The sequence below is a fragment of the Mauremys reevesii genome, linkage group 3 (genome assembly GCF_016161935.1).
Source record: "Mauremys reevesii isolate NIE-2019 linkage group 3, ASM1616193v1, whole genome shotgun sequence".
NCBI lineage: Eukaryota > Metazoa > Chordata > Testudines > Geoemydidae > Mauremys > Mauremys reevesii.
Window position 1 is genome coordinate 199,082,029 of NC_052625.1, and position 14,300 is coordinate 199,096,328.

Here is a 14,300-nt window from a genome sequence, read left to right on the forward strand (position 1 = left end):
TTAAATTTCTCCTGGTCTGTTCTGATGCTCTTTATGAAAGATCTGACTTGTGGTCCGCTCCAAAGCCCCTTGAAGTCAATGGGAAGAGTTCAATGGACATTGGACTGGGCTGGTGAGTCTTTCTAGCACATCGGATTAAGTCTTTCCCCGCCATCAGTGGGCCTTTGACTGGCCGTCACAATTGATATTGCCCTGCATTTGCAACTGCAAACACAGCTCTCTTCTTTGCGCAGCAAATGGCCAGCGAGTGACTCGATATCTCAACCACTGCCTACAGAGAGGCGGGACATGCCGATATGATGACTGTGATGATGGTGAAGTGCAGATCGGCACCTGCTACCATCATACCATGGTATGCTGTCGGGATTAGGAGGTGATGCTGTGCTGAAGGAATCCCATTTCAACAGCCACCGAAACCTCTGCTCTTCTTCTTCTTTAATTAAACATATACTATTAGATTACATTTCCTTAATAATAATAAATACTAATAATAATAGTAATTAATAAATATTGCATTCCTACAAGGGCATGAATGTTTCTCTCTTATTCTTCATAGAGATCATAGGTTTCATTCTGGGCTTCTGAAGTGGCTTTAGTGTGGGTGGAAATATGTTTGACTCCTACTCTGGAGACTCTTTTCGCTGACAGAGCGGGGTACAGTGGTCTTAGTGCAAATGAGAATCAGGCCCTGTAGAAGGGTTCATCCAGAGCTCGTCCCTCTCCGGGGCAGTGGGGAACCCCACCACCTCGCTACGTCCATCTGGTTACTTTGGGGAATTAGTCTGGCCGCGAGGTCTTCTGCCACGGCAGCTGTAGAGGCAAAACAATGGTTACTCATGCCCGGTTGGCAGGCAGTAGCGGGTCCTATGCTCTGGTCTTTGGACAGGGACAGAGCAAACTGTCAAGCAATAAGCCCAGGCCCTGGGACAGGGCGGGGCAGTACAGAGTTTGCAGCTCAGGCCCTCAGACAGGGGCTGAGCAAACAGTGAAGCATTAGCCCAGCTCCTGGCTCCGAAGGGCCTGGGAAAGGGGGAAATGGCCACCCACACGTTGGGTGGCAGGGGGGACACAGGCCCACCCGCTCTACTGCGTCCCAGCCCAGAGCCCTAGCAGCGGCAGACGACCCGCTGCTGCATCAGTGGGGATCCTGGCTGCAACACGCTACATGGGCTCTGGCAGTGCTGCAGCCAGACTAGGGTCAGCTGCCCCTGAGCTACTTCCTACCTACCTCTCTAGCAGTACCTGCGTCTGGACGGTGTCTTCCAAAGAATCAAGCACCATGGGCTCCTAGGGGTACCCAGCAAGCTGTAGGCTTGGCAGCTCCTCGGGGTAACTTGCGACAGGCAGGCTTAACAGCTTCTCCGGGGCCTGTTCAGCATCCAGCCTCAGCTGGTCTGGCCTGTTCTCAGGTCGGTCACAGACTGCAGGAGTCTCCCAGCCGGGAGCTCAGCCACAGGCGTCTGGTTTCTCCAGCAGCTGGGCCTCTAGTGAGCTCTGGGGTTGGGCTTTTGTACTTCCTGTCCTGCGCCCTGACCTCTGGGGGTGGGCGCAAGCTCCACTGGCTCCACCCACTTTGGTGTCCGGAGGGGCTCGTCCCTCTCTGGGGTGGTGGGGAACCACACCGCCTCGCTACAGGCCCCCAGGCTTAAGCAACCTCTTCTATCTTAGGTATTTACCTGGTCCCCATGACTATAATATCTGCGCACCTCACACGATAGAACGTGTTTATTCTCACAACACCCTTTTCTGGCAGGAACAGGTCCATATCCCCTTTTTACAGCTGGAGAGTCAAGGCACAGAAACGCAGATTATGTCTACACTGCAATCAGAGGTGTGAATGTAGCTTATGTAGACATATCAGCACTGGTTCAGACAAGATGCGCTTGAATAACAGTAGCAGTGAAGCTATGGAAGCATGGGCTTGCCTCTGAATTGCATACCCAGGTTCCCTGGGGGCTTGTACTTGGGTGGCTAGCCCATACGACTGCAGTTCCACTGCTGTTGGTACCCAAGCTAGCTAGATTAAAGCTAGCTCAGGTGTGTCTACACATGCTCCAGTCACACTGGAGACATTCCCTGAGTGACACAGAAAGTCTGTGGTAGAGTGGGGACCTGAACACCAGCCTTTGCTGTCCCAGGTTAGCACCCCAGCCACTGGACAAGTCTTCGTCCCTCAGCCCAGCAAACTAATACAAATACAGCCATGTATCTAATACCTCATTTGTGACACTCTCATCTGGCCCAGTGACTACAAACATGGTCCACACGGCAGCTGTTTTCACAACAGGATCATGTTTCTGTGTCCACACCTACCATGCTGCCCGACTGGGTTTGTACCAGTGCATCCTGGGCAGCTATCCTAAACCTGCCTTGGTAGGGAATCCCTGCTTCAGAGAGAGCTAGGAGGAAGGTGGACCAGCCTGGTTACCCAGATTTGCCCTTGGTGAATCCACATTGACTGTTCCTGATCACCTTCCTCTCCTCCAAGTGCTTCAAAATGGATTCCTTGAGGACCTGCTCCATGATATTGCCAGAGACTGAAGTGAGGCCGACCGGTCTGTAGTTCCCCAGGTTCTCTTTCTTCCCTTTTTAAAATATGGGCACTATATTTGCCTTTTTTCCAATCATCCGGGACCTCCCCTGATCACCATGAATTTTCAAAGATAATGGCCAGTGGTTCTGCAATCACATCAGCCAACTCCCTCAGCTCCCTCAGATGCATTAGATCTGGACCCAGGAACTTGTGCACGTCCAACTTTTCTAAATAGTCCTTAACCTGTTAATTTCACCACTGAGGGCTGCTCACCTCCTCCCTATGCTGTGTTGCCCAGTGCAGCAGTCTGGGAGCTGCCCGTGTCTGTGAAGATCGAGGCAATAAAAGCATTGAGTATGTCAGCTTTTTCCACATCATCTGTCACTAGGTTGCCTTCCCCATTCAGTAAGGGTCCCACACTTTCACTGACCTTCTTGTTGTTGTTCACATAACCATAGAAACCCTTCTTGTTACCCTTCACACCCCTTGCTAGCTGCAATTCCAATTGTGCCTTCGCCTTCCTAACTACACCCCCGCATGCTCTAGCAATATTTTTAGACATTCCCTAGTCATCTGTCCAAATTTCCAGTTCTTGAAAGCTTCCTTTTTGAGTTTAAGCTCACCCAAGATTTCACTGTTAAGCCAAGCTGGTCGCCTGCCATATTTGCTATTCTTTCTGCACTTCAGGTTGGGTTTGTTCCTGCACCCTCAATAAGGATTCTTTAAAATACAGCCAGGTTTCCTGGACTCCTTGCCCCCTCATATTAGCTCCCCAGGGAATCCTGGCCATCAATTCCATAAGGGAGTCAAAGTCTGCTTTTCTGAAGTCCAGGGTCCATATTTTGCTGCTCTCCTTTCTTCCTTTTGTCAGGATCCTGAACTCAACCATCTCATGATCACTGCTGCCCAGGTTGCCACCCATTTCTACTTCTTCTACCAATTCTTCCCTGATTGTGAGCAGCAGGTCAAGAGGAGCATGGCTCCTAGTCAGTTCCTCCAGCACTTGTACCAGGAAGTTGTCCCCAGAACTCTTCAAAAACTTCCTGGATTGTCTGTGCATGGATTGCCTGTAATGCCAGAGGAACCTGGAGGCCACTGCTCTGGACAGCAGCAGGGGAAGGACTGTTACCCGTGGATCTTTGTCAGGTCAGGGAGCAAAGGGAAAGAATTACATAGAGAGCTGCGAAAAGGGTGCCTGAAGGAGCTGCTGAAAGCCCAGAAAGGCCAAAGAAAGGAGAGCTGAGCAATGCTGACTCCAAGAGAACATAAGAACGGCCATACTGGGCCAGACCAAAGGTCCATCTAGCCCAGTATCCTGTCTTCTGACAGTGGCCAATGCCAGATACCCCAGAGGGAATGAACAGAACAGGTAATCATCAAGATTCATCCCCTGTCGCCCATTTCCAGCTTCTGAAGATTCTACGAGCCAGGGAGGCCACAACTCAGAAACACAGGCCTCAAGCAAGAGAGTTGTTCAGCCCTGAACCTGAGGGGAGAGACGACAGGCCAGAGTGGCTTGGCATCTGAGTGGAAGAAAGACTTCCTTTCAAGTTTATCTGGATTTAATTGGGTAAAACCCCAGCAGACACATTTTATCTTAGGTCTTTGGACTGTGTGGAATTCTTAAGGGGTCCTGAGGCAAGGAGAAACTGAGGCAGGGGGTGCGAGCAGTGTGATACTGGAGCACAAGGGGGCATTATGGGGTGGCCACACCTAGGATGGGCACAGTTACATAGTCCTCACCTCTGCTTATCACAGGGCAGGCCAGGATTAAACATACAGTGTATCCCCAGTGGTCCTTGCCAGCCTCAGGCAGCAGAGTTCAAGTTGTGGAGCAGGGCTGGTAGGTGTTCACGCTGCATTTCCTGGTTGGAGTATATTGGTGCACTCTGGAAAGGTACTTGGCTCTGCTTAACTCTGCATCAATGAAGTCTGTAGGCAGGGAATAGCCTGCTAGTCACAGTCAAATTTATCATGTTTGAGGTGATGCATCATCCCTGAACGAGAGTCGGATTAAGCCTCATGTGGTGATGAGTCATTCCTGTGCCCTTGCTCCAGCCCTGCTCCAACTCCAGCCTTGTTCCCCCATCCTGCTTCAGCCCTAGTGTGGATCTGCCTCCAGCCTGGTTCCCAGTCCTGCTCCATCTCCAGCCTTGATCTGCCTCCAGCCTGGTTCCCAGTCCTGCCCCTGCTCCAACCCTGCTCTAAGCTCCAGCCTTGTTCCCAGTCTTTCACCATCCCTGACCTTGCTCCAGCCTAGCTCCCAGCCCTACTCTTGCTTTTTTCCGCACCTGTGCTTGACTCCTGACTGCAGATCCAGTTGCAACCACATTGACTATTAGGCCTGACGACCACTGCTCCAACCACTAGGCATGACCACCACACACTGGTTTCTGACACCAAACCTGCAAACCAAATCTTTGACACACCACTAAATTTCTTTTCAAGCAGCTGTCAACCAGGCTCAGGCTGGCACTTGTCTACCAGCTCTTCCTCTCCTCCAACCTGTAGCAATAATGGTAAAGAAATGAACCCAATAACTCCACTGAAATGAATGTCTGAGATGGGAACACGAGGAAGGGGTCAATCGCCACTGCAGATACAGCCCCCTGACTGGTCTGGATAGTAGATGCTTTTAAATATAATAGGCCACTAACCCGGACACATGAGCTGTTCTATTCAAGACATACTTGCTCGACTCTGTGCATAAAGACAGATGCTTTGCCCCCCACCCTCACCCCCACCCCCACCCCTACCTCTGAAGCGGGCTTTTTTGGCCAATGGGTGTGGGCATGTTGTCATGTCTCATAATGAATAGTGGGACCATAAAGACAAAATGCTACATTTTCAAGGCATTCATTTTTGGGTGCCCAACATGAGACCCTTTACAAGGACTTGCTTTTCAGAAAGTTCTGAGCACTCGTCTTCTGAAAATCGGGCCCCTCAAGCTGGGCACTGAAAAAATCAGGACACCCCAAATCACTAGTCACTTAAATTCAGCTCTTCTGAGTCCCACGCCAGTGTCTTAACCAGGAGACCATCCCTTCCCTCTGCTAATGGATAGACCTTCCTCTGCTGTTCGGCAAATGAGCAGGTGATGAATTAGGCTTTTGGAGTTCCTTGGAGCCTAATGCTCAAAGTGACCCTTGAGGTGAAGTCACACCCAGATTCCAACTCATGAGCCCTGGAGCTCGCATTTTCACTTATGCAGCTCTGAGCCCGAGAGCTCCCAAGAAGGCTTTTGAACAGCTGCCAACTTGCAATTCATTGTTGTATGCAGTGTTGTTGTAGCCCTCTTGGTCGCAGGATATTAGAGATACAAGGTGGGTGAAACTATATATTTTATTGGACCAACTTCTGTAGGTGAGAGAGGCAAGCTTTTGAGCTACACAGAGCTCTTCCTCAGGTCTGGGAAAGGTCCTCAGAGTGTCACAGCTAAATAGAATCATAGAATTATAGCATCGTAGGACTGGAAGGGACCTCGAGAGTCTCCTGCACTCATGGCAGGCTAAGTATTATCTAAACCATCCCTGAGAGGTGTTTGTCTAACCTGCTCTTAAAAATCTCCAGTGACGGAGATGCCACAACCTCCCTAAGCAATTTATTCCAGTACTTAACCACTTTGACAGCTGGGAATTTTTCCTAATGTCCAGCTTAAACGGCCCTTGCTGCAATTTAAGCCCATTGCTTCTTGTTCTATCTTCAGAGGTTAAGGAGAACAACTTTTCTCCTTCCCCCTTGTAACAATCTTTTATGTACTTGAAAACTGTTATCATGTCCCCCCTGAGTCTTCTCTTTTCCAATCTTCCCTCAGAAGTCATGTTTTCTAGACCTTTAATCAGTTTTGTTGCTCTTCTCTGGACTTTCTTCAATTTGTCCACATCTTTCCTGAAGTGTGGCACCCAGAAGTAGACACAAATACTCCAGTTGACACCTAATCAGAATGGAGTAGAGTGGAAGAATTACTTCTCGTGCCTTGCTTACAACACTCTGTATGTCAATATTTAAATCACTGAACAGATCCGGACCCAGAACTGATCCCTTCGGGACTCCACTCAATATGCCCATCCAGCTTCATGGTTTTGCATAAGTAGTTAGCACATATTCTCAGGGACCATTCAAGATGAAATAGCCCATTAACACTGTGACAGTACCTCCAATAAGGCTTTATGGAAATATGCTTAGAATGTGTTTTATGCTACATATGCCAAGTAACATACATCCACAAAGGTTATGATCTACTGAATGTATTAATACTATTTGTAGGCATGTATCATATTTGTATTTGAAGTTATGAATGTTGGCTGTGTACTGGCTTGATTTCTAAATAACCTTAGTAGAGCATATGGTCAGTTCCTGGAGAAAGGAATGTTGAAATTAAGTACCTGATCAAGAAACACTTAAAGGGCAATGGATCTTGGAATGCTCCAATCCACATAAGAAGTCTTCTGGATCCCGCCACCCACTCAGCAGGGTGTAACTTCTTTTTCTTCCCATAAGAATTTATTTGGTGGTGCCTCCGCCCCCCCTTGCTCCTTCCTGGCAGGGTCAGCAGGGCAGCCTGGGAGGAAAATTCTAGCACAGGGTAACTTACTTTCCAGCCAGTTGGCGTCTTCCAAGAAATAACACAAACACATACAATAGATTAACACAGTAATTGTATTAAACATGAGATAAATATAAATATAACGTAACAACAGGGTACACCATATGTGATGTGCAATCTTGCTGTAGCCGTGTTGGTCTCAGGATATTAGAGATGCAAGGTGGGTGAGGTCATAGCTTTTATTGGACAAACTTCAGTGGGAGAGAGAGACAAGTGTTTGGGCCACGCAGAGCTCTTCTTCAGGTCTGGGAAACAAACTCAAAGTTTGTTAGAAGAGCTCTGTGTAGCTCGAAAGCTCGTCTCTCTCACCAACAGAAGTTGGTCCAGTAAAAGATATTACCTCTCCCACTTTGTCTCTCTTAGCTTGCAATTCATCAGATCAGATCCCTTTGGGCTGGAACAGTCACATCTGCAGGGGAGGAAATTCCTTCTGTGCAGCTGGCTGCTGACACATTGGGAAGTCTGGCAATTGAAACCATCAGCCAATGTGTCATGGACATGGCAAAGCCAATGATCACTGATGGCAGAGCAAGTAAAAAGTCTGTATTCACGATGACTTGTGTGTGTGTTTCCCTTTCCACTTATTGCCTCCTGCTCCGTTTGTTTCCTGCTCGCTGCACTCCATGTTTCAGTTCCCATCTTGAGCGTGTGTGTCCGTCGCGTTGCGTGTGTAGTTACGCAGAACCGGCTGCTATATACCTGCCACTTGGACTGTTCTTATGTTTTGTTCAGATTGTTGCTGACCTGACTGGTTCCTGGTTATCACATGTTTTGATTGACCTCCTCCCTGCGTGTCTTGCTTCGGTTTCCTCGTGTTTGGGAAGTGCTGTTCTGGGTGCATCAGAGCATTGTTTTGAGCAGCACCACTGGGTCAGAACGACATTAAAGAGAGTGGTAAGCAGGAAAGCGTCCCCACGGAACCAGCATATGCTTAATTCATGCCCACTCCCTCTCCGTACCCAGGACTCTAGCAAGCAGGTCTATAAAAACACTGAGCCACTTCACCTTTCTAAAAACCCTGCTTTGAGCCCCACTCCACTTCAGCCAGGAAAACCAGTCCCCAACCAACCCTAGTGAAAAGGCTCCCATTCACTGAGGCTGGAATCTTGGCTCAGTGCTCTCTATTATTGTGACCCGGAGGGAACTCAGAATCGATAAGAAGTGAAACTCCATGTGCCATGAACGCTTGCAGGCTGTCATTGGTTGTCCTCTTCTTCATAAGTATGCTGTGCCATTGAACTTTATTATTCTTATGTGATGCCATGTGAGTAATTTACACACAAATCCTCCTTGAGAACAGTCCAGGTGTTTTTTAGAGGGATTTGGAGTGGAAAATGTGGGTCATATTGTTGTGATTAACCATTTGTTCTATCATTGGTAAAGCCGGGCTTCCAGCTGCTACTCCTTTTCTTCTTAAGAGCAGAGGACATTTTTAAGAGCTACTGAGTCAAATTAAATTAAAAAGCAATGAGCTCAGTTCAATTAGAGATCAATTAGTGTAGATCCCATGCTCCTGCTGCCTTTTAGACACCTCAGTCTATCTAAATGGGCTTTTCGCCTTCGTCATTTAAAGAACTTCACTTCCAATCTCGTTATTTCTCTCCCTTCCAGATTTCCTGAGACCCCAGTTGACCGTCAAGCATGAAGATCTTTTATCTTCTTTTTGCTTGTCTCTTCTTGGTCTCCCTGCCCAATCCAGGTAAAATTCTTCTGTCTGAGACAGTAAATTGCTTGTAAGAGAGAGAACACAATGATCGAGTGAGAAAGTGAACCCAGTTGCTCATGCACTGCTCAGAACCAGTGAAATATCAGCAATAGTTGGTGAAATCCCCTTGAATCAAAAACAAAACTCCCATTGACTTCAACAGGGCCAGGATTTCCCTCATCCCATGTAAGATCTTTAACTATGATTCAGTTTCAATGCCTTGAGTCTCAGACCGAGATCTCACTGCTTCTTTAAACCTTTTTAAACTGAAGTTGTCCATCAGTTACACCGTCATTTACTTCATGTCCTGTTAGAACAAATGCAGGTCCCAATCCTGCAACTGGATCCACGTGGAAGAAGTCAGTGGAACTCCACATGGATGCAGGGATCTAGCCACATGGATCTAATTGTTGGACTGGGAACTGAGTTTCAAACAGATTGGAAAGGTGGGTCCGAAGGCCAGACTTCTGCAAGTTCCTAATGGCCTTCAGTTCACACTCATTTCCTGTAAGAAATACACCAAAGACACATTCTTAAATAACGGACATTTTCCAATTCGAACCATTTATGTCTCACCTTGGTAGACAATGTTTCCAATTCAAGTCTCTCATCTAGATTTTTAACCTCCGTCTTTTTTGGTGTCTCATCGCAATCCGTGTTGTGGCAGCTCAGAGCATGAAACGATGATTATTTTTACAATGAAAAACCCAAGTCCGTATTTAGTCCCAGCCGCCACTGCTGGCATCTAACCCCTTAGCTGAATCTTTTGTGCTGGACTTGATTCTCCACTGCCTGGTGCAGTCATTGATGCCTGGGCAATGGGACTGCAAAATAGTAGCCCGCTCACTTAGCAGCTCACTCACTTGGTTCAGGAACAACTGACTGCACTAGGCATATGATATGGCCCAGTGGATTTCTTCATTTCCTTCTGCCAGCAAAGCTCAGGGTTTGGCAGGGAAGTGAAGAAAAAAAGATTCTTTGTGCCAGATCCTCAGCTATGCCGGCTCACGTCTGCTAAGAACCCGGCTCTTTCTTTTCAAATGAATGTCAGGGCCAGGCTCACCAGTGTGCTCTTACTGCCGTGCATTGTTCTGGCAATGCAAAGAAACGATGAACTCCGTGTAACTGGCTGGCAGAGCCATGTTTATGCCTTCTTTGCATCTCCAGAGCAGCACAAAGCAATCATAGCGCACTGGGGGATCTGGCCTCTAGTATTTATGGATAACATTTTCAGGAGCATTTAAATGACTTAGGAGCCTAACTCCCATTTTCTAAAGTAGTTCAGGCACTGAGGATTTCCACTGAAAGTCAATGGATATTGGGCTTCTAAGTTACTTAGGCCCAGATTGTTAAAGGTATTTAGGGGCTTAAAGTAGGGTCTTACTGGGACGTTCAAAAGCACCTAGGTGCCTAACTCCCATTGACTTCCAGCGGTTAGTTAGGCACCTCTCTGCATCTTTAGGCACCTAAATAACTTTAAAAATCTGGCCCTGAGGCACTTTTGAACATTTTATCCTAAGTTGTCACGTCTGTTTTTTTTATTGGCCTGGGGGCCTTACCGCGAGGTTTCAGTCAATTTCCTTTGACAAATCTCTGAAGTTTTCTCCTTTAAGAAACTGCTCACTGTTATTCTCTTGTCCCGGTGGTGTCTTTGACACAGTTATAACTAGAGCTACACCAGGGGTAGGCAACCTATGGCACGGGTGCTCAAGGTGGCATGCGAGCTGATTTTCAGTGGCACTCACGCTGCCCAGGTCCTGGCCACCGGTCCAGGGGGCTCTGCATTTTAATTGAATTTTAAATGAAGCTTCTTAAACATTTTTAAAACCTTATTTACTTTACATACAACAATGGTTTAGTTATATATTATAGACTTATAGAAAGAGATCTTCTAAAAACCTTAAAATGTATCACTGGCACGCGAAACCTTAAATGAGAGTGAAGAAATGAAGACTCGGCACGCCACTTCTGAAAGGTTGCCGACCCTTGATCTACCCTCCTCATTCAGTGAGCCCACCGGTTTCCATCCTGCATTTGTATAAGCTGAATCCTTTCTTTGCATTCAGGGAATGGCCAGTTTGCCATTCTGGGTTGTTTAATCAGAGGCGGTTCCTGTCGTACTGACAATTGCTACCTGGATGAAATGGAGATCGGGAGCTGCCTGAAGAGCAATAGGATATGCTGCAAGAGAACATGATAAGGGACGCTGCATACCGAGAGGCAAAGCAAACCCAGCCAAAGACTCTGGGCATCAGGAGAAATCGGGGCCGGACACATTTAATTAAATAAAACTGTTACATCATGTAGTCTTAATAAGAAAGAAGAGCTGAATGTCTGTGACACAGTGTAAATGATTTATTCTCCTCTACATGGACCCATTTGCCCAAGTGTTTTAACTTCAGGTGTTGCCGCATTCACACGATCTTTCAAGTGTAACCCTTCTGCCAGGTGGCACCGGCAGCAACCAGGGCTGGGTTCACTATCCAGGGGTTCCTTTCCATTGATAGAACAGAGGAGTGGCTCGAGCCCCCGCCCAGTAACCTGGGAAATTTATAGACCATCCCTGGGCGCCTCTGAGGGGCAATACTTCCCCACTCGCTAGCACAGAGTAGAAAAGAGTGTAGAAAACAAGCTTTTAATAAAAGGAGGGAAGTAACTCAGCATTAATTTGGGAAAACACTGCAAACAGGGTTCATAAACACAAACCATGAGCAAAAGACACACACACACCCCCCAAGTGAGTTGGGCAGTGTCCTTTTCCCCTCAGGGTCTTAACTCCAGCAACCCAAAAGTCCCTTTCAAGCATCTGACCCTTCTCTGCACCCCACTCACATTTGCGGTCCTTGGTCAGTGCAGACCCAGAGTTCAGAGGTGCATCTGCAGAGTTCACTTCCCTCCCTGGGTGGGGTAAAGAGATATCTTATTTGTGCCGCTGCTTGGGCACTCACACCCACCGCCTGCTTGGTGCTTCCGCTGGCTGCCTGCTCACGGCTATCACTGCGTCTCTTGACCAGCCACCCTGCTAGCTGCCTGCTTACCACATCTCTCCACCAGCTGCCCAGTCATCGCACCTCTCCACCACACCAGCCACTCGTTCACCAGCTGACTGTCAGTCACCTCCTGCTGCCACATGCCTCAACATCTGCACATCAGTCTCTTAGTAATTTTCAGCATTTTGTAGGCTGGGCAGAAGCACTGCCCCATCTCAAGTGATATCAGCTCTCAGTGATTTTTAGCTCATAACAGGCAAGGTAGAAACACAGTCCTACCACAACTGATTTCAGCTCTGATTGGGCATTTAGTATAACAAGGAGACTCCTAACAAAGTCTACTTAACAGTAGTCTTTGAACAGTGGGAAAGAATAGCTTAAGCTAGCCTAAGAAGAACCCTTGAGGCTATACACCTTCCTAGCTATGAATATCAGTCCCTACCCCTCTTACTTTGACAGGGCTCGGACATTCGAGCTCCTGACTTAACGAGGCTCTTTCAGCTGAAGGTGACAGGTTAAGCACATTAATTTGGGACAGATTAAGCACAGTACTGCTTTCCTATATTCTTACAATAATTACAACATTGGTAACCATATTTCACTACTCCTGCATTCAGTACTAAGGTGATTTGTACCCAACACTAGACAAAGCTGATCACTTGTTGTGGTATATGTAAGCAGAAGAGGAGCAGACTGTATTTACATAAAGAATGAGGAGTCCTTGTGGCACCTTAGAGACTAACAAATTTATTTGAGCATAAACTTTCCACACCCAAGTCTCTCCCCCTCCCAGCTAGCTCTCAGGGAAGCATTCATTCTGACCCTGCTTACATAAGCAACCCACACACCATTTCCCCCCATTCAATTCCAAAGGACACAATGTTCCTGATCGGTGGATTGGGCCAAATTTATCTCCAGTGTGACTCCACCAAAGCCAATGGAGTTTCACCAGTGACAAATATCACAAACTGGCCAGTTCCTGATCTCATTTACACCAGTGTAAATGCAATGAAGTCAGTAGAATGCCTCCAAATTATAGAATCATAGAATCATAGACTTTAAGGTCAGAAGGGACCATTATGATCATCTAGTCTGACCTCCTGCACAACGCAGGCCACAGATTCTCACCCGCCCACTCCTGTATCTGAGTCCAGAACCTGGCCCACTCTGCATATGTAGAAACGGATACACGGGGAAAGCTGCTTGACAGGGACCATTCAGGCAAGACAAGAGGGAAGCCAGGATAGGAGAAGACCTTGAAGCCTCTTCCACATAAAAAGCTGGAGCCTATAACTCCCTCAGGTTGTGGAGAATTTACCTCAGCGTTTATTAGGATTTAGAGTTGCCAGCCAATGGTGTTTAGAGAGAGCCTTCTTGTGAGATGTATGGGAGCCCTATTAGCTTGGGAGAGCTGACCAGAGGCCGCGGCTGCTGTCACAAGGTGAACCAGGTCCCTTTAAGAGGAAACCGGTCCAGCCTAGCTGTACCTCATTAACAGCCTTGTGACGGGGCCTGAGAGAGGGCAGCTGGCCTCTCTGAAGAGAGGGGAACAAAAACAGAGACAGGAAGTTGTGGTAGAAACTACAGAGAACGGGCAGTTCCTGCAGGGAGCTTATAAAACACGGGGAACAGCAGAGGGGGTTTTACCTGCTGATCTCACAGAGCTTTGGCTAAGACAGGCCGAGGTCTGTGAAAGAACTCCAGGCCGGAGAGCCCTGGGAGTGGCTGTTTGCTTTATTTTGGACCGTTTGAATTATTTTGAACTTTACACTAATAAGCCAAACCCCAAGGGGAGTTTTTGTTATGAGGACTCATGAAAGCCTTTTGTGAGTTATTGAGGTGGTCTAGAGGGGAACTGAGGCAGGGGGTGGCCGAGACATCCCTAGCCATCAGGGGTTGCTGGGAGGGTGACCTGCCCTGTTAAAAACAGCCCGAGGTGGTATGATTCCAATCAAAAAGAAAAAAAAATCTGTCTCCTGGTTGCCAGACCAACTGGCCCAGACCCATTGCCCTGGGAGCCACAGCCACAACGAGCGCTCAGTGTGTCTCTGGATCCATACGCAGCCAGCTCTAGCTTTAGGCGCTGCACCCATCCTCACCACAGAGGTAATCCCAGGGATCACTGGTCTGCCTGTTGGTTACTGGGCACAACTTTATCATAACAAGACCTGGATGTACCCCGTGGTGGAGCTTGTTTGCTGTTCCCAGGTGGCAGTCCAATGTCTGTTTGGCAGAGATAGTGAGAGCGGTTGTACTACGTTAGATGGGCTAAAGGTGTTAACGTAACTCGCTCCTTGACCAACATCGACCAGTGTCGAACAAGGTTCAGGCTTTGGTGTGCAGTGACCTCAGCCAGCTTAGGACCATGGCAAACACTCCACTAAAAATCCTTTTAACCTTTTATTAGAAATAAAGAAAAGAAGGGGGAAAATAAGTATTAAGCAAGGCTTTCATTTTAATAACCTC